At 35.4% G+C, this 20,741-nt stretch overlaps 1 long non-coding RNA gene across 1 annotated transcript; it reads left to right on the top strand.

Moving 5' to 3' along the window:
- Positions 1-431: 431 nt before the first annotated feature.
- LOC121982790 lies at positions 432-2,744 on the top strand. Its single transcript, XR_006112254.1, has 2 exons — positions 432-682; positions 2,510-2,744. It is a non-coding gene; the product is annotated as an uncharacterized LOC121982790 (long non-coding RNA).
- Positions 2,745-20,741: the final 17,997 nt, after the last annotated feature.

Consider the following 20,741-nt stretch of genomic DNA (forward strand, 5'->3'; position numbering starts at 1 on the left):
AGTTCTAATAGTGGTTAAAAATATTTAGAAATACTTTAGAAATATTCCAGAGACTTTTAGAAATTTTTAGAGTATTTTTATGCAATTTTTGGAGGTCGTTTGATATTTTTACTAAACGAAAGAAGTTTCGACAAAAAAATGTCCAAGCCGAGATTCGAACCGGAGACCTCCGGCCGAGGCAACTCTTAAGAGAATCCAGCTGACTAAGAGTTCCAGCGAGCGTTGCTGATTAAAAGTACCATGAAATGTATTTAAGTAGTAGAAGTTATTAACAGGAAATAATAGGAAGAAAAGGGTTGCAGCCGAGATTTGAACCCACGAGCCAAGCCTTAAGCAATGCGCGACTGACCAAGTGTTCACGAGGGCGGTTCAGTTTAGAAAAGGGTAGTAAATTTATTTAATATAGTTAATAGAATATTAAGGTTATAAAAAAGAGAAACTTAGGTTTTATCCCGAAACCTTTCTCCTCACCTCTTCCCGTGCGACGCTGATTTTGCCCAAGCGAAGACGAAAATGAAGCCCTAGCTTCACTCCGGTAGCCGATCGAGGGGGTTCTCCGAGAGCTAGATACACCGTTGTGATCCTCTCGTCGAGGAGCCGTGAGCACAAGAAGAGACTGAGATTTGGAGCTCACCTGAAACCCTAAAGGTCTTCCTCGGCTGTAATTCCCAGAAACAGCATTGTAAGTGCTTTCCTCACCTGCAGAAGAGTAGCTACGAACTTCGATTCAGTGTTTTCTTTGAGTTTCCAGAATGAGTCGAACTTAGTGTTTAATGCTCGGGTTTGCTAGGTTGCTGGAGAACTTGCTTGAATTCAATTTGTTGTCATTGGTTTATGTGGATTTATACTGAGAATGATCTGTTTTGAAGGAAGTTGGGGTAGGTTCTGTTGCGGCTTTGTTTTGGTATAGCGGTTTTGATTTCTATAGAATAGATTTGAGAAGTTTTGAATCTGAATTATGTTCCTTGCATGGCTTCCACTGGATTGTTGGTTTGGGTTAGTTTCGATAGTGGAGATTTGTTTCCGTATCACAATCGTGTTCCTGGTGTTAATGTCGGTCAGATGGAACTATGTGTATACAATTCAATGTGGTTCTGTTCTTGGATTTGATCAAGGATGTTTTTCGTATAGTTTCAGAATGTTAGACTATTTTGATGGTGAGGATTTCAATGGATATTATTCTTTAGTGGAATTGCTATGAATCTGGTGTGGAGGAAATTTCTTGTAGTTCAGTCCCTTCTTGTGAGTTTTAAAGGAGTGTTTTACACCAAGGTGCTTTTCAGATTCATTGACAGATATGGGTTCAAGTCCTTTCATTCATGAATTTTTATGGGCATGATCAGTTAGTTTGAAGGGTTACAGATTTTAGATTTTTGTTGTAGCAAGCTTAAGAAGATTTGATTGCTCCTTTGTAGTTCTGTTGTAGCATGCTTAAAGAAGGTCTGATTGCTCCTTAGTGTCCTGTTGTAGCATACTTAAAGAGGATTCGATTGTTTCTGTGTAGTTCTATTGTAGCAAGCTTAAGGAAGATCTGATTACTCCTTTGTAATTCTGTTGAAGTGTGCTAGCTTCTAGATTGAATTTTTATGAGTTCTTGTTTTCCTTGATAGGCTTGAAATTCTAGATAGGATTAAGTAAGTTGAGACTTGATTCCTATGTTGAGTTTAGTTCTTCAAGATAACTTAAAACTTCTAGATAGATTTGGGTGCACGTACCATGAACCAATAGTTTTCTTATGTTTATCCTTACAGAATTTTAGTGCAGTTTTTATTAAGTATCATAGTGCATATCTTGTTAAGTTTTATGTATTCTGAGTTTAAGAAAAGTATAAGAAAGATAAAAAAAAGAAAGAAAAAGGCCAAGGCCTTAAGTAGATCCCAAAGTCAAGACTTTAGGGATTTTTGGCACACAAGGTGCTTGTTAAAATGCCAAGGCATTATATATTAGAAGTATTAAAAGATAACAAGTATATTACTTTTATCAGTGGCACTGTGCTGGACTCTCAGTTGTCCTTGGGTTGGGCTCCCATAGTCGTCCCTAGGTTCAGATAACCTAGTATGTTGGACTCTCAGTTGTCCTTGGATTGGGCTCCCATAGTCGTCCCTAGGTTTAGATAACCTAGTAAAACCTACTAGATTCGGGACTAGCTACCTCGGGTCTAGTTAGGGATGCGCGCATAGCAAGTATAGTTGTCGGGCCCAAAGAGAAGTTGATTACTATTTTGAAGAATTAAAGTATAAGTTTTTAAACAAGTAAAACAAGCTTCACATAAGTTTAAAATCCAGCAAGTTTAGTTTTCTTTTATGCTAGCGTGTTTGTTTAGATTTGCTTTACATGTTTAGCATTCTAGTATGCCTTGTTTCTTTTGCTATTAGATGAGCATGAGTAGTGTTTCTTTTTGAGCATTCAGTTTTAGATTTCTTCCAGTTACATGCATATTCGAGTTTTGTGAGTTAGATAGCGCTTACTAAACAATTTTGCTTATAGTTGCATTTTCCTCTTACTGTAGATAGAGCAAAGGAAAAGCTATAGCAAAGGAAGGCGACAAGGAGGTGTTCGATGATGTGTGATGCCAGGACTATGGGAGAGACTTGGGATGTTATTGAGTTTTTCGCATTTTAGTGATTAATAAATATTTGAAATTGTACTTTAAGATCCATGTCATTTGGGATTATTTTTGTTTTAGATTGCATGCTAAGATGAACTCAGTTTAGTAAGTATGTATTTTGGGCGTTTGACGATTATTTAATTGCGTGGGTGTCTGATGTATGTTCCAGCCGCCTGTGGCTGATGTATGCTATGTATGTATCTCAGTTTATGGTCACCAGTACAGGGGAGATGCTGCCGAAATTTTTCGGTAGAGACTCCTCGTGGTTTCGATCTTACCGGTTAAGTAGAGTTAGTAGTTAAGTAACAATCATCCTTAGAGAGTAGTATAGTAGGGAGAAGTGTGGTCGTTACAATTACTATCAAGTGCATGTTTATGTTTCCCTAAGCAGTTTTAAAAGCATGTTTACATTGTTGCATTTTCCTCAAGCAGTTTAAAAAGCATGTCCTCTTTTAATGTATCGTTTTTTGAGTAGATGGTACTTACTAAGCATCCGCTTATAGATTTGCATTCCCTTATACTGTAGATAAAGGAAAAGGAAAGCTTGAGTAGGAGGAGGCAGCAGGAGCAGTGCTTGGGGATGTGTGTGTGTGACGGAACAATGGAAAGAGATCAGAGAATTTGTTATTATGGGGAACATGTAGGACTTTAGTTTTGTTTTCTTCTCTCCGCTTTACATAAAATACTGACACTAATTGGTTTAGAATGAATTTGACGGCTTGGTAGAATTTTGAATGGTAAGTGAAAGTGAAAATTAAAAGAGATGAACAAGCTTTTTCGGTAAAGAAGGGGGTTCCTCCGGACGGCTCGTGGCACGGCAGTGCGGGTTCGCACAGCCTTCCACTGCCTCCTTTCGGCTAAGGTGACACGGCCGTGTGGAAGCACATGGCCTTACCCTTCCTCCTCTCGGCCAAGGTGACACGGCCGTGTGAAAACGCACGGTCGTGCCCTTCTTCCTCTCGGATGAGATGACACGGCCGTGTGGAATCACACGGTCGGGCACCTCCTCCTCTCGGCCAATGTTACACGGCCGTGTAATTCCACACGATCGTGTCTCTCTTTCTCTCGGTCGAAGTGACACGGCCATGTAGGTTCACACGGTCATGCCCCTCCCATCCTCTGCCAAGGGTCATGGTCGTGCGACCCTCACACGGTCGTGCCCTGCGCCAGTTAGGAGTACAATACCTGTCAGGGCACACGACCCAGACCCACTAGAAGCTTCAGACTTCCTTCGGCCCTATGTGGCTGCAAGTCATGTCCTACCAGTCGTAACAGGTTAGAATAGATCTATGGACTAAGCAGCATGTAATAGGTAAGAAAGCCTAAAATTTAGATGTATGAGGAAAGAGTAACATTTGTCGTGTAATTTAAGGGTATGGGTAAGGGCAGGCGTTACAGGAGGAGCATCCACCTACGAACTTGACACGGTAAGTGAGGTATGATTCTTATTCGCTGATAAATTATATGAAGCTATTAAAATGCTAAGTAGATTACTATGTAAATCTAGGACAAAATATATAAATTCAAAGAAAAATTATCCATGCCTACTAGAAGATTGTAATAAATTTATGGTTGAAAATGCAAAATTAAAAGAACAAATAGAAATGCTAGAAAAGGATCATGCATGCTCAAAGTCAAATATTTTACAAGTTTCAAATTTTAAATATTTTGGAGAGCATAATTTGTATGTTAAAAATCATAGGGGTCAAATTATAAAAAATAACAAAAAATGATATTCCTAGAAAATTCTTAATAAATCTAGTACATAAAAAATTGTATTTGGTTCCAAAATTATGTTTAGCCAATTAAATTATCTTAATTTGCATGCTAGAATTTAATTTGGTTGAGTAATTTTTGGAAAAATTATTATTCACAAGCATTCTATTTGATTTTTTTATTTTAAATTTTTATGTGATAAATACATATATTATGTGTTAGTAGAAAAAAATCGAGTTTTTTTTACCATTAAATAATTTTTATAAATTTTTTTACAAAAATCATATTTTTTTATTTTAAAATGTTTCATAGATTGAGTTTTGATAAACTCAATTTTTCTACGGATACAATTATATTTTAAATGTTCATAAAAATTGACAAGTTATTTTGATGTTGAAATCTATTTTTAAGCATTTAATTTCAAAAATACTTATTTATGAAATGTAAATATTTATCATTATTAGAAAACAATTTGTTCATGAAAATTTTTTCTATAGTTAGATTGATACTGATTAATATTGACAAAAATTTTCAAAAATTTTTGAAAATTATAAATAATTTTTAAATTTCATTTGGAAAATTAAATGTATATTTCTTAGAAATTATTTCCTATAAAAAATATTTTTTTGAAAAATATATAAATTGTCATAATATTAGTAAAACCCTTTGAAAGTTTTCAGAGTTCTTTCTATTTTTTCCATTTTATTCACCCATTTTTTTTATGTGATCAAAGGGGACAAGTAATGGAGGTTAAGTTAAGGGGGAGATTGTAATTTTATTGTTTGTACTTAATTGCAAGATTTAATATTTTTAATTGTTAACATAAATCATTTATTGTTTTGTTTACCCTAACTTTATCTCGGATTTATGCACATCAAAAAGGGGGAGATCGTAAGTATCTCAGATTAGTTTTAATATTGATCAACCGAGTTAAATTAGATCATATGTCTGGTTGTTCAGAGATTTAGGAACATAAGAAGTTGAGTGGAAGATGCAACAAGCGATAAGGATGGCACAGGAAGGGAGTCAACAGGATTGATGCATCCGAGGGATGAGGTGCTCCAAAAGAGTACACCGGTGGAGCGAAAAAGATACGCATGGCACATCTGAGGGATGAGAAGCCGGGAGGAAACCTGATCAAGGAGAAAGTCTGAGTTAGGTTCAGGTGAGTTCATCTCTGGATGGCCAAACCATCACTCAAGAGTGCAAAGAGTGATGGTCAACTTGGAGGTTGACCATCCAAGGCACCTCCAATCAACTGGAGGTGCCCTGTTGAAGTGAAGATCTAAGGTCCCTCTGATGGATCCGAGGTGCCTCACATGCAACGAACTGAAGGTACCTCTGATGGTCCAAGGCACCTCAAAAGAGTTGGAGACCATTGGAAAAGATATTAAGCATCGGAATCCATGTCATCCAAACTGAAGCTCCTCTAATTAAACTGAGGTGCCTCCATTGGAACTAAGGCACCTCCAATGAATAGAGGTGACTCCATTCAGCCAGATTAGTCGAATGTTAGCAAACTATTGGGACCTTTGACACCAGCTAAAGGGGGGTGAATAGTCGATCACCCATGTCGTTCGCTTTCCTACACTTGTTAGCATAGTGAAAAAAACAAAACAACAAGTATGAAAGCTAAAGATTATAAAGAAATACAAACAAACCACTAATACGTTCGTTTATGTGGTTTGGAGATTAGAGCTCCTGCTCCACAGTATGTCCATAAGGTGGACGATCCCTCAATCAGTTGGTGGATTAATCCCCGAAACTCCAGCTAGCACAATCCTCCTTGTCAATGGAGAAACCTCACCACAAAATCAATCAAGACCCTGGATTGCAATGAGAACTTAGAGGCTCTAATTAGGGGTTAACCACCTCTAATTTCATCACCCAAGCCAACTATCCCAAGCTCCATTATATAAAACTTGGGGGAAAACATCCAAGCTTCCTGCTACCAGTCGACTAGTAAAGCCACCAGTTGACAGGCCACTGTGAAAAATTAACCATTACACCCCAACAACTCGATACCAGTTGATTGGTGCCATGACCAATCGACTGGTCCACTTCAGTGAGAAAACAGAAACATTCTATTTACTCCCACCAGTCGACTAGTAAACCCCTAAACCTAGGGTTTTTGAAGGATTAAGAAGAAGCGATAGAGGGGGGGGGGTTGAATATCACTTATTAAAACTTATTTTTATTAGAAAGAATCAGATCAAAGTAAAGTGGTGAAAAATAATAAGACAAATAAAGATGACTCAGGTGGTTACTTGGTTCGGATACTATGTCGACTCCTACTCTAAGACCCGTGATCCTTGATCGAATTGTTGGGCAATTCACTATAATTTTTCTTCTTGAAATCTTCAGAAAGAAGTAATTCGTACAATAAAAAAATAATAGTAACACACTACTATCTTCTTGTAAGAATGCAAGCTACAAATAAAATATACCGACAAAGAGTAGATGATTAAGCAAGTTGGCACTTCTCAGCATAGTAGCTTGCATGAGAAGTTATGGAAAAGAATAGTAGAGTCACGAGCAAAATGTAAAAGAGGAATGATCATAGAGTTGTTGCTTCGAAACATATCTCGAGGTCCTTTTATAAGCAAGGTTTGGTTGACCGAAAAGCCCTTTGGTTAACTGATCTATTTGGTCGACCGAACCCTCTATCAGTCGACTGAACCCTTTATAGGTCGATCGAACCCTCTATCGATCGACTGAATACTGCTCTTTCCTTTAATGATGAGATCTGATCTTTGTGTAATTAATGTCATTAAAGGTTTGATCGACTGATCACTTAGTTCGATCGACCAATCCCTCAAATTTCCTTCTTCGTTGTCTAACTCTGCTTCGTCATCAATGTTAATTAATATTCAGTTGACCAATCATTGGGTTTAGTCAATCGATCCCTTTGCATAACAAATTTATTCTACTAGATCACTCGGTGTCGTGTCTGTTGGTGCAGTTAACATTAACGGTCTAACTCAAGTTTTGATGAATGACAAAATAGGTTAAGTTAGTTTCGTTATTATCTAATACTCTGATCGAGTGTGCAGGAGAAGTCCAGGACTTCAGGTCGACGGGATGACCTAATGTCTGGTACAAAGCCCAGCTAGGTCGACGGGCCGACTGGATAGCTAGCACGAAGTCCAAATAGGTCGACGGGCTGACCGGACGTTTGGCACGAAGCCTAGACGGGTCGAAGGGCTGACCGGATGTCTGGCAGGTAAGTAAAGGTAAGTCACTGAAGGGGAGTGACTATAAGAACGCATTCCTAGAAAGGGAACTTAGGTGCTGATCCGACTTAAAACCATTTCTAAACTCTAAGTCGAGATCTTGACTAGATTCCAGTCTCGGAAAGATGGAATCTAAGTCATACTCTATTTGTTAAACTTAAACTATGCTAACACTTTGTTTTGCAAGACATATGTATTATATATTTACCTCCGGACTAACATTTTCTTGTAGGAAGGAAGATGCTGGAAAACTAGGGTCCGGGCACCCAGGATGGTTCCAGGCGCCCGGAGGTCCGGGTGCCCGGGAGGTACCCGGGCGCCTTGATGCAAAAATTTATCCCCAACGTCATTTCGCCGCGTGGAGTTCACTGATTGGCTCGGCTACGTCACAACCAAGGTGCCTTGAAGGTTCCAAGCACCCCTAACTTCATATATAAGGAGGGTTAAGGCTGGAGTCAGAACAACAACTCAGAACTCACAATCTGCTCTATTGTGCTCCTGCAACGCTGCGAAGCTACTCCAACCACGCGCTCTTCTTTTCTTTATTTTATCGGTATTGTTGTTATTTTCATTAGCATTCCTGTAATTAATTTGTAATCAAGTTTTTCGAATTGTTAGTGAATTGCACATCGAAAACACCCTTGCGTGTGGGCCTTGGCGTAGGAGTCGACACAGGCTCCGAACCAAGTAAAAATAAATTGTGTTAGCCTTGCTCTTCTCTTGCTTATTCTTTTTCCGCTGCTTAACTCTCTACGAAAGTTTTTATCACTATTCACCCCCGCTCTAGCGAAACTCACGATCTAATAAGTGGTATCAGAGCAGGTACCGCTCTGATTTGGTGCAACCACCAATCAAACAAGGGGGTGAAATCTCTTTTCCATTTTTTTCGGCTTTTCAGTTTTTCGCATAATTCCAAACTAGTACTATTACCGTTTTGGAAATATTTTCTCGTTGCAATTAATCTAAATTGGTGCAACACTAATTTAGTTCTCTCTATTACTTCTATTTTTTCATGCACTACTAATCCAAGACCAAGTCTTGGGACCTTGCTTATCTAGTTGTTTTCTTGTGTGCAGGATGTCTCAAATTGAAGGTTTCAGCGCGGTACGTCCTCCCCTATTCAATAGGGATGATTTTTCGTACTGAAAGAAAATAATGGAAGTCTACCTAAAGGCAGACTTCGACCAATGGTTCAGCATCACAAAAGCCTACAGTGCACCAGTTGACTGTTAGAGTGTATACTAAAAGCCTAGCTTTTGTATAAACATTTATAAGAATCACATTGGCCAAGTGTCTACATTCATATATACCAAATATAGATGTTCAATTAATTTATATTGTAGATAACATAGTATGTGGTGTCACACACAGAAGATCGTGTTATCAGTTCTTTGTAAATTAAAAACAATAGCTCACGACCAAGATGGAAAGGAACAAACCATTAGAAGGTCGTAGTGTAATTAGGTATTAGTTTATCTTAACTATATAATTACACTAGTACACTTAGAGTGTATTGAGTAGGACCATTAGAGGTCGTTTCTTTTTATACTGACTTTATAAAGAAGTGTGTGCTCTTAATCCTAATATAATAACAAGCACATATATTTGATATTTATTTCTTTAATTTATCAATGGGTGAGATTTAGTTTGATAAATCAATAAGCCCGATAAGTTGAGAAATGATATCACCTATAGTGTGTGTTGTTGATTATAGAAGGAAATTATGTCCTAGAGATCTAGGTTGATAATGCCCCCAAGAGAAGCTCATAAGGATTGTCATGTTAAACCCTGCAGGTGGACTTAGTCCGACATGACAATAAGGTTGAGAGGTACTACTCTTGGAACTAAGATATTAATTAAGTGAGTTGTCAGTAACTCATTTAATTAGTGGGCATTCGATATCTTAAACACAGGGAAATTAACACACTCATAATAAGAAGGAGCCCAAAATATAATTTGGGATTGGTGCAATAGTACAATAATAATTCTTTAGTGGTATGAATTATTATTGATGAAGTTAAGTTGTGTGTTCGGGGCGAACACGGGAAGCTTAATTTCATCGGGAGACGAAAACCAATTCCTCCTCTCAGTCCCTATCGTAGCCTCTTGTATATAGAGATTTATACCCACCACATACCCACTTCTTACCCACCTTTATACCCATCCCATTGGGGCCGGCCAAGCAAGCTTGGAAACTAAGCTTGGGCCGACCAAGTAAATAGGATGAGTTGAGTTGGTGTGGCCGGCCCTAGCTTGAACCCAAGCTTGGTGTGGTCGGCCACATCATATTAAAAAGGGATTTTTATTTATTTATAAATTTTTCTTATGTGAATTCCATGGTTTTAAAAAAGAGTTTAAAATTTAAATCTTTCCTTTTATAGCTTTCTTTAAAAGATTAAGTTAAGATTTGAAATCTTACCTTATTTGTAGATTGAAAGATAGATTTTAATTTTGAAAAAACTTTTCTTTTTTAACCATGTTCATGATTTAAAATAGAGTTTAAAAATTAAATATTTCTTTTATAAGTTTCTACAAAAGATTAAGAAAAGATTTGATATCTTTCCTTATTTGTAGATTGAAAGGAGATTTTAATTTTTAGAGATAACTTTTCTTTTTGAAAATCATCCACATGTTTAAAATAAAAATTTTAATATATAAAATTTCCTTTTTATAAACCACCATGAATGGAAAATTATTGGAGAAATTTTTTATAAATTTTCGGAAACTATTTAGGAAGTTTTAATTCTTGTGTTAATTAAAACTCTCCTTGTTTTGTTTTTAAAAGTGGTCGGCTATTACAAATTGAGAAGAGAAAATTGTTTTTAATTAAATAATTTTTTTTTCATGGAAAAATAATTAAGAAAGTTTTTTATTTAAATTTCCTTATTTGCCAAGACCAAGAATTATAAAAGAGGGGGTAGAGGTGCCTTCATGGCTAATAACTCTATTCTTTTCTTCCTCTCTTTTTCTCCTTGGTGTGGCCGGCCCTAGTGGTTTTCTGTAACGACCACCCTCCTTACTACTACTCTGAGGGTGACCGTTACTTAACTACTCATTCTACTTAACTGATATTGCTTGACTTTAAAGATAATAAACTTGACATGATATATATTGTTTCTTTTTCTTCTTTTTTTTTGAAGGCATGCTGTATTACTACTAATTATTTCAGTGCTGCCATCAACCAAGCCTATCAATCATACCAAGGTGTATTAGCATGTTTCCATAATAGCATTTAAAACTTGTATGCATGTATATACCTTTGCATAATTCGGTCATGGCTGTTCCTACTAATACCGCATGCATAACAATTCATTAACAGCCAAACTTTTAACCATTAATAAGGAAACATTAAACCGAGCTAATATGAAACCTCAACCTAAACCAATATACGAGTTGCCCTCTACCACTAAGAAGGTGCAAAGGAACAAAACGATAGCAGGAAACTACATCCTAATATTTTTCTTTATTACCCACTAAACCGCCTTCGTTGGTCCTCTTTCCAAAGCATCAATTTAGCATAATGTCAACATTAATAAAGGTAGCCAATTCCAGCAGAATCGAAAAGCTATTAATCCAGCAACCAAAAATAGACCAATTTCACAATTTATGGCACTAATTAGAGTATTAAACAGATTATGGGACATGTAAGAAGGAATTAAACTAACAGGTGCAATTGGGAGGTACAAAAACTGAACAAAAAAACATTCTGTATCTGCTTAAGGAAATTGAACTAAATTTGCACTTACTAATAGAAAAAAAGTAGGACTAAATCAAATCCAACAATATAAAACAACATGTGCGGTTCTTTAATTTCTTTAGCAATTAAAAGAAAACTTCTATTAAACTCTTATCAGATTCCTAACAAGAATTCATTTAAATCCTCTAGCGAGGTCCCAAGCTTCCATGGTTCCAAACATCACACACATCCATCACGCACCCTCCTTGTCGCCTTCCTTTATCTGCAGTAGGAGGAAGAAAAAAAATAGATCTATAAGCGAAAACGCTTAGTAAGTACTAATCTATCTCACAAAGCTCGCAATGCATAAATGTAATGCAAAAGTACTGAAACTGAAATACTAAAGCAATCTGCATGTGCTCATGGCCATACAGAAAATAAACTGGATACAAGTCATATTCACTAACTAGCAGGATAACAAGAAATTAATACCACCAGCTTAGAATTCCAGAAACTAACTTTTTATTTATTCTAAGCATGTAACTTGTTTCATTTCTTATATCCTTGTGTTAGAAATTAATCTTTTAATTCCTATCTTTCACTCACTTCTTCTTTCTTTCTTCTTTCTTAACTTTTCTTTTCTTTGGGCCCAGGCTTAGTACCATCTCATGCGCGTTCCCTAATAGGTTGGGGTTGCGAGCCACCAATCCTAAAAGAGCAGACCTCGGTCTACCAGGGCCAAGACCTCGGAAATGGTCACCTGGATTTGTTTAACGACAAGCTCTTGGATGTCGGGTACTAGCCTCTTGCTTTACTTACTTGTTATCTTTTTTATTCTGATATTAAAATGTCTTGGCATTTAATTAAGCTTTTGGTGTGCTTTTAATCCTAAACTACCTCCAAAAGAAAATGGTTTCAGAAATTCTAAAACCTGATAGTAGCATGGGAGGAAACTAATTCAAGCAACCTAAATCATGGTAACTCAGCTGAAATACACAGAAATAGCATGGCAACAGTATAGAATTTCTACACAGTAAGTTCTAAAGGAAACTTAGCATATTATTCTGCATATTACAGTAACCAGCATGCATATTCAAAAAGGAAGCTTGATTAGCATGTCAAATTCTAAAGGGAAGCTAACATAGAATGTCTCTTGGTGCAAGAAATTCCGAAAACATGCTAATCCGAAACCATATAAATCTCAGAAGGTGTTTATATGCAAACTCAGCAAAGGGTCTATAACACAAAACTAACTTGGAGCTTATCCTAAAGTTTTGGCACAGCTAAAGACCCAAAACAAGGAAACAAATCCTTAACATAAAAATTCAGCATCCTAATGCCTTAGAGGAGGTTTGGCATAGACACTTTGGCACAACTCAGGGGTCCAAACAGCCACCTCAAAACCTTAATTCATTCTCCTAATTCGGCACAGCATGGAATACAATCCAGCCCTAGCATGAATCAAGTTTCGGCACAAGGGAACCCTAGGGTAAAAACTCAACAAGGAAACCAAGCGTACGGAGCAACTCCTACCGTAGGTGAGTAGTACTTACTCGCTTTCTTGGACTTACAACCGAAGAAGAGGACTCTAGGGTTTCGGCTAGCTTCAAATCTCGACGTTCCTTTTGTTTCCGCGTGCTCCCTTCGATGAGAGAAGCTCGGGTCCAAGAAGATCTCACGGAAGTGTCCTTGTCCGACCGCCGGAGGCGAAGCCCGAGCTGCGGCTGCGTTTTTACCCGAGAGGAAGTCGACGCCGCGAGAGAGAAAGGGATCGCGAGATTAGGTCACGGGAATAATCCTTTCTCCTCTTAACTTGTCCCTTTTATAACCTAGGTTTAACTTTGCCCTTTACTATAACTTATATATATCCCGCTTCATACTTATTAACAAACCACGCGTAGCCCAGTTGGTTGGCTGCGTCCGGTTAGGTCGGGTTCGGCCGGTGGTCTTGGGTTCGAGTCTCACCTTCAACGGTTTTTGTCAAAACTTCTTTCTTTTTTGTAAACCTACTAAACGACCTCCAAAAATTTCGTAAAAATATTCTAAAAATTCCTAAAAATCTCTAGAATATTTTAAAATCATTTCCAAATATTTTTATGGACTTTTAGAACTTGAAATGGGAAAAATTTGGGTCGTTACATTTTCCCTCTCCTCTTCTCTTCTTCTTTAGTGGTCGGTTTTATCCTCTCTTGGAGCTCTTGATGGTGGCCGGTTCTAGCTAGGAGAAGAAGGAGAGAAAGGAGGTTTTGTTTCTTGCATCCCTTGGAGCTTGGTGGTGGTGGCCGGACCTCTACTTCTCTTGGAGAATTGTGGTGGCCGAATCTTGCTTGGAGAAGAAGGTGGCTTAGGTGGATTCTCATCTCGATAGATCCCACACAACGTCCGGGATAAGAAGAGGAATACGGTAGAAGATCAAGAGGTTATTTGCTTACAAAGAAAGGTATAACTAGTAATTATTTTTCGCATCATACTAGTTTTCTTTGTATAGTTATTTTTGGAAATATCAAACACAAGAGGCATATGATTCTAGAGTTTTTCGGATTTGTTTCGAATTTGTGTTTCTTTTGTTTTATTTTTCGAATTTGTTATTCGATTATTCTTTTTGGTTAACCTAGAGTTATTTAAGGAAATTAAATATTAGCTTTCCTTAAAAGACTTTGTCTAGGCGGTGGTGGTTGCTCCCATATCCAAGAAGGTCATGTGCCTCGCCATGCAATTCTGGAAGCCAATTTTGGAAATTAATATTTAATGAAATTAATAACATAGGTGGATTTGAATCAATAGTGTTAAGTTCTGCTTGCGATTCAAATCTAAACCATTAAGAACAGATAAGTTAAATTTGGAATCAATGATGTTAAGTTCCGTCTACGATTCCTAATTTAACTTCTAAAGAACACAATAGGTTATTTAAGGAAAGGTTCAACACTTGTACAAAATTTTTGTACAGTGGAGTCGATACGATTTTCCTAGGACTAACCAACATTGACAACTCCGGAAGTCCACTTGATCCAGAATAGTGGACTCCGGACATGAATAAGAAATCATCGATAGAGGACAAGGAAATCAACAAGCTATAATGCAGTCTGACTAGGGAAGAGCTGAACCGGGTAGGACCGCACCAGAACGCGAAAGAACTTTGGGACAAGTTGATCGAGCTGCACGAAAGAACCAGCGACGCTAAGGTTACGAAACGAGATTTGTTATTAAATAGAATGTTTAATATAAAAATGTAGGAAGGAGAAATGGGGAGTCAGCTGCATGCGAGGATCAAGAATGTCCTCAACGGACTCCATGTGATAAGCCACCAGATGGAAAACCGAGATCTGATAAGGTACGCGTTAAACACATTTCCTCGCAATAATTTGTGGGCATCTTTCATGGATGCCTACAAATTTCTAAAAATCTATCTAAGTTAAAATTAGATGAACTATTTTATGAAGTAGATCTACACGAACAGACTAACGCCCAAACCGAGAAAGGTATTGCCCTGTTTGCAAGTTCCTCCAAGGAAAGAACAAAGAACAAGTCTGAACCAGATGAAGATTCTGATCACGATTCTGAAGATGAGGAGTACCTAGTGAACCTGGTAAGGAAAATATTCACCAGGTGTAAGAAGAGCTTCAATAAGAAGGACCTGCAGAAGATCAACTCTTTAACCGAACCAAGGAATGTGACGTGCTTCAGGTGCAACAAGAAGGGTCACTACAAGAACGAGTGCCCGAGATTGAAGAACGACAAACCGAAGATGACAAAAAAGAAGGCCCTCAAAGCGACGTGGGACGACTCTTCCTTGAACGAATCGGAGGCTGAAGATCAGAAACACCAGAGTCACCTCGCGCTGATGGCCTACAAAGCAGAGTCGGAGGACGAATCGGAAGACGGGTCCGAACCCGAATCGAGCCATGAGTCCGTACTCGTTTCCGAAGGTTCCGAAGAGGCATACCAAAATTTAAATCAAAAGCTCTTTAAAATTATTTCTTGTTTAATTAGGAAATTAGATAAATTAGAAGATGAAAAAAAATTACTCCTTGAGGAAAACCAAAACCTCAAGGAACAAATTACAAAAAATAATCCAACTCGAGATCTAACACTTGAGGAGGAGAATTTGTCACTAAAAATAGAAATTAATAAATTAAAAGAAATGTTAGAAAAATTTACAACAAGATCTAAAAATTTAGATTTAATCTTAAATAATCAAAAAGAAATTTACAACAAAAACAGACATGGCTATAAGTCAAGTTCAAATAAAACATTTAAATCATTAATAACCCAACATAAACCAACAAGTAAAGCTTGGGTTCCGAAAGAGTGCTTAATCACGCAAGTAGGACTTAACCAATACTACATACCTAAAGAAAAAATATACTTTATAAAATCAAATAATTCAAATCAAAAACCTAGATATAAAACTAAATCAACAAATTCAAAAACTAAACATTTTAAAACCCACCAAAACTTAGAATATCATGAAGTTAAATATAATTACAAAAAGAACAAACATAAACCAAGAACCAAAAATTAAATAAAGGCCAATAATTCAGGGGGATGCTCTAGAATAGCTAGCACCTCCAAAACTAACCTACCGAGCAGGGTAACCCAAACTAATCTACCTGACAGGGTAATTATGACTAATTAATAAAAGGTTCAAGTTTAACTTGACCTATGGTATTGGTGAAGTTTTGGATGATAGTACGTTAAGGAAACTTAGTCTATGCATGTCTAGAAAGATATGGCTTCGACCTGGTATATTTGGCTAAGTGGAACTGACCGAACCTACCCTTTATGGATCTTAACCAGTTAGACCAAGGTTTTGTACTAAGTCCAATTAATAGGACTATTTGGAAAACCTCGAAGACATGGTTACTCTAATGATATCCAAGTGACTCACCATAGCCCAGAAGTTTATCCAGAGAATGTTTATTTGTTGTATCCAAAGTTAAACCTGAATCTAATACAAAGTTAAAATGGTATCAAAATTGAACCTAATTCATCTCATAAAATTATAGGATTCTATGACTGAAAATGTAAATCGGGTGAGATGACTAAGGACTCAATTAAAATTAAAGTAAATTAAAATAAAAGTAAATTAAAATAAAAAAAAAAATTAAATTAAATTAAATTAAATTAAAATTAAAATTAAAATTAAAATTAAAGTTAAAATTAAAATTAAAATTAAAATTAAATTAAATTAAATTAAAAAAATTATATTAAACTTAAATTAAATTATATTAAAATCAAATTAAAATTAAATTATATTAAATTAAATAAAAATTAACCTTAAATATTATTTGAAATAGTCTTTTAAAAACTTTAAAAATCATTTCAAAAATTATTTTAAAACCTTTAAAAATCTTTTTTTAAATTATTTTAAAAAACTCTTTTAAAAAACATTAAAACTCCTTTTAAAAATTAAGTTAAAAACTCTTTCAAAAATTTTAAAAATCTTTTAAAAAAAATTATTTTAACTCTTTCAAAAACATTAAAAATCTTTTTAAAAAATAATTTTAAAAGACTCATTTAAAAACTTTAAAAATCTTTTTAAAAATTATTTTAAAAACTTTTTAAAAAAATCTTTTTAAAAATTATTTTAAACTCTTTCAAAAATTTTTAAAATTATTTTAAAAACTCATTCCAAAATTTTAAAAATATATTTTCAAAAAAATTATTTTAACTCTTTCGAAAACTTTAAAAATATTTTTAAAAAATTATTTTAAAAACTTTAAAAATCTTTTTAAAAATTATATTAAAAAACTGTCTTAAAAACATTAAAAATATTTTTAAAAATTATTTTAAAAACTCTTTCAAAAATTTTAAAAATTATTTTTAAAATTTATTTTAAACTCTTTCAAAAATTTTAAAAATCTTTTTAAAAATTATTTTAAAAAACTCTTTAAAAAATTTTAATAATCTTTTTAAAAATTATTTTAAAAAAAAACTCTTTCAAAAACTTTAAAAATCTTTTTAGAAATTATTTTTAAAACTCCTTCAAAAAATTTTAAAATCTTTTTAAAAATTATTTTAAAAAAAATCTCTTTTCAAAATTTTAAAAATTATTTTAAAAACTCTTTCAAAAACTTTAAAAATCTTTTTAAAAATTATTTTAAAAACTCTTTCAAATATTTTAAAAATCTTTTTAAAAAATTTATTTTAACTCTTTCAAGAACTTTAAAAATCTTTTTAGAAATTATTTTAAAAACTCTTTCAAAAACTTTAATAATCCTTTTAAAAATTTATTTTAAAAACTCTTTCAAAAACTTAAAAAAAAACTTTTTTAAAAATCATTTTAAAAACTCCTTCAAAAACATTAAAAATCTTTTAAAAATTATTTTAAAAACTCTTTCAAAAACTTTAAAAATCTTTTTAAAAAATCATTTTAAAAACTCTTTTAAAAATTTTAAAAATCCTTTTAAAAACTAATTAAAAGAAATTAGAAAGGAGGTCAAAAACCAGGGGAGGGCGCCCCTGGTATTCCCTTCCGGGGCGCCGGGAAGGAACTCCAAGCGCCCTACCCCACTTGATCCCGGGAGCCCGGGAACGGTCCGGGCGCCCGCATCCCCCTATATATAGGGGGGCAGGGGCACCCTCTCCCTTTGCACCACATTCTCTTCACTCTTGTTAAGGCTCCTTCCGAGCTTTATCGCTAGAGTGATCAAAATTAAAATTTTACTTCATTCTGTGGTTATTACGCTGCTGCGAATCCACTGAGGTCGTCATCTCTAAAACTTTAGTCATGATGCCTCGGTAACTCTCTTTGTCCCCCCAAGTTTCTTTAAATATTTCACTGATTACTTGCTTAAGTATAGTTTTTTTTAATAATGTAGAAAACACTCTAGATCTGGTGTTGGGCTCTCAACTGCTAGTATTGACCCTAGGTTCCCTACTGACTAACTTAGGATTAAGTTTAAGTTGACTATTTATGTGCCTATTAGGACTAAGTGCCTAGATAGAGAGTTTTTCTTACGTTCATGTGTTCTAGTTGTAGAGGTTATTAGCCACTATAACTTACAGAACCTTGTTTACTGTACCAGTTTAGTAAACATAAATTTATGTGCTGAATTTTATAATAACTTGGTTAGGGTAGATGATCTCACTTATATCACTAGGGTAGCTGGTACGAATATTACATTATCTCCTACCACTATTCAGGACTTTTAGGGTTATGACCATCTACGTTTCATTTTCAGTGCTACCCTCCTAGGGATCTACCATTTGGTGATCCCTACTCACACATTACTCTGGATACGATTTACTTGTATTTTTTTAGAGGGGAGCGTGTACCCACGGTGACTATGTTTAGGTCAGTAGGCCTTCGAGTTCATGATTATGCACTCTATAGGGTTTTAGTTTTCTACATCTTACCACTATCCACTCACGACATAGCGATGATGAGACCATTTCATTCCTTTCTCTTGTATGCCCTGTGCCATAGATTAGACATAGATATTAGTCTACATATCTTTCAGACCATTATTTACTCAGCTGGATATATCACCAACGGTCGAGTTCATATGCCGTATTGTCATATTTTGACAGCATATTTCGTCCACCTACATATTGATGTCACCCGAGGTAATGTTCAGGCCATGACTGAGTTCGACGTCATAGAACCTAGGAGCTTCTCTTTAGCAGGTGTCCATGTAGATGACGGTGGTGTCATGTCTTGGTGGAGGGGGGCACAGCACCAGCTAGACCCATATGCCCAGGAGGCGGCAGAGCATGATGAGTTTATGGTTGCGTTATTCGGTGAGGACCCTCCGGCCCATGTACCACCTCCACCTCTAGGCCGAGCACCTCGTCCTGCTCCTCACACTCTAGGCGATCGAGTTGCCGGACTCGAGCTATCCATGATGAGTCTTCGGTAGGAGGTCTTTGACTTGAGACGAGACGTGAGACAGGATATCTCAGACCTTCGACGCAATCTATCCAGTTCCCGAGAGGATGCCCGGACCTATCACGCTGAGCTGATCGAGATGTTCCGTTCCTTTGGATCCGGACCACCCGAACCACCCCTCCTCATCTTAATAGGCATCCCAACCACTATGTATATTTTATGATGATCATTGTACCTTGACTTTGACATTGACTTATGATATTCTACACCTACTTAGGTATATCTCAACTTTGAAAATGATTGACTCTGGTTTGTTTAATAGACTAGGATTATAGAAACTGTTTTCAAAAATACTATTTTCAAAACCCTAGGATAAAATCTTTTTTTAAATCTTCTATGTTTAGATTTCAAAATAGTTTTAGCCTTATACTAGAATAATCCCTTAGAAAGCATGTTCCCCTAGGGATAGTACTTGAGCATCTCACCAACATCCTAGGATTCCCTTATTTGTGATTGTCAAACATAGAAAGGGGTGAGATGCATAGGCAAATTGCCTGGACTTAAGTTGCTTATGTCAGTGCATCGATATAAGTCTGGGCGTTAAATACCAAACAGATATTAATCAAATTAAGTCATTCAGTGTAGTCAAATACTAACTGATGCTTAGACTTGACTTGACTAACCAAGTGAAAGCTGCTATCCTCTGAATAGTTAGTAAGTAACTAACTGGTTAGACAGATTTTGTAATGTCAGGTTCAGGGGGAGGTTAATTATTTTTCTACTTAGTTTAAATTACTTTTTACAAAATACCTCTTTTTAAAACAAGTCAAAACTAAGTGTTTAAAAATTTTAAAATTAGTTTTTAAAATTTGTTTTGAAAGTTAAATTTTTTTTAAAATGTGCTTTATTGTTCAAATTTTAAACTTTTCAAATTTAATCTTGAAAATGACACATTCTAGACTTGGTTTCTGATTTAAACCTGCCAAACTCAGTTTTGAAAATTGATTTTAAAACATTCGATCTTACTTAGTCTTGAAAATTGATTTTGAAAGTTTGATCTTACCTAGTTTTGGAAATTGATTTTGAAAATTCGATGTTACTTAGTTTTAAAATTTTGATTTTTTTTTAAAAAATTAAATTAATTTACACATATGTTTGAAAATTTGAATTTCTAAACTTGGCTTTTATAAAGTTAGCTTTAATAAACTTATACTTGAAATTAGCTCTTATAAATATATGTTTTCTAAAATTATCTTTTGAAAATTAATCTACGAACTTATTACTAAGTTATTTTGCTAAATCAGCCAATTTTAAATGAAAATTGTCTATTTTTAAACTCCCCCAAGCTAATCTGACTTACATTTCCAAATTTCTTTTACCTTGCATTCTTTATAAAGTTACCTTGCTATTCTATGCAATTTTTTTTTATGAATGCCAAAGGGGGAGGGTTAGGTGGTTAAGTTAGTTAAATAAAACAAACAAAACTTAAAAGCTAACTTAACAACCTTAAGGTTAAAGTACCTTATGCTTGTTTCTTACTTGCATATTTATCACTAACTTAACCAGGTTGTTATTGCATCAAAAAGGGAGAGATTGTTGGTGTAGTTAGCACTAATGGTCTAACTCAAGTTTTGATGAATGAAAAAATAGGTTAAGTTAGTTTCGTTGTTATCTAAC

Source organism: Zingiber officinale, chromosome 5A, assembly GCF_018446385.1.
Source record: "Zingiber officinale cultivar Zhangliang chromosome 5A, Zo_v1.1, whole genome shotgun sequence".
Taxonomy (NCBI): Eukaryota; Viridiplantae; Streptophyta; class Magnoliopsida; order Zingiberales; family Zingiberaceae; genus Zingiber; species Zingiber officinale.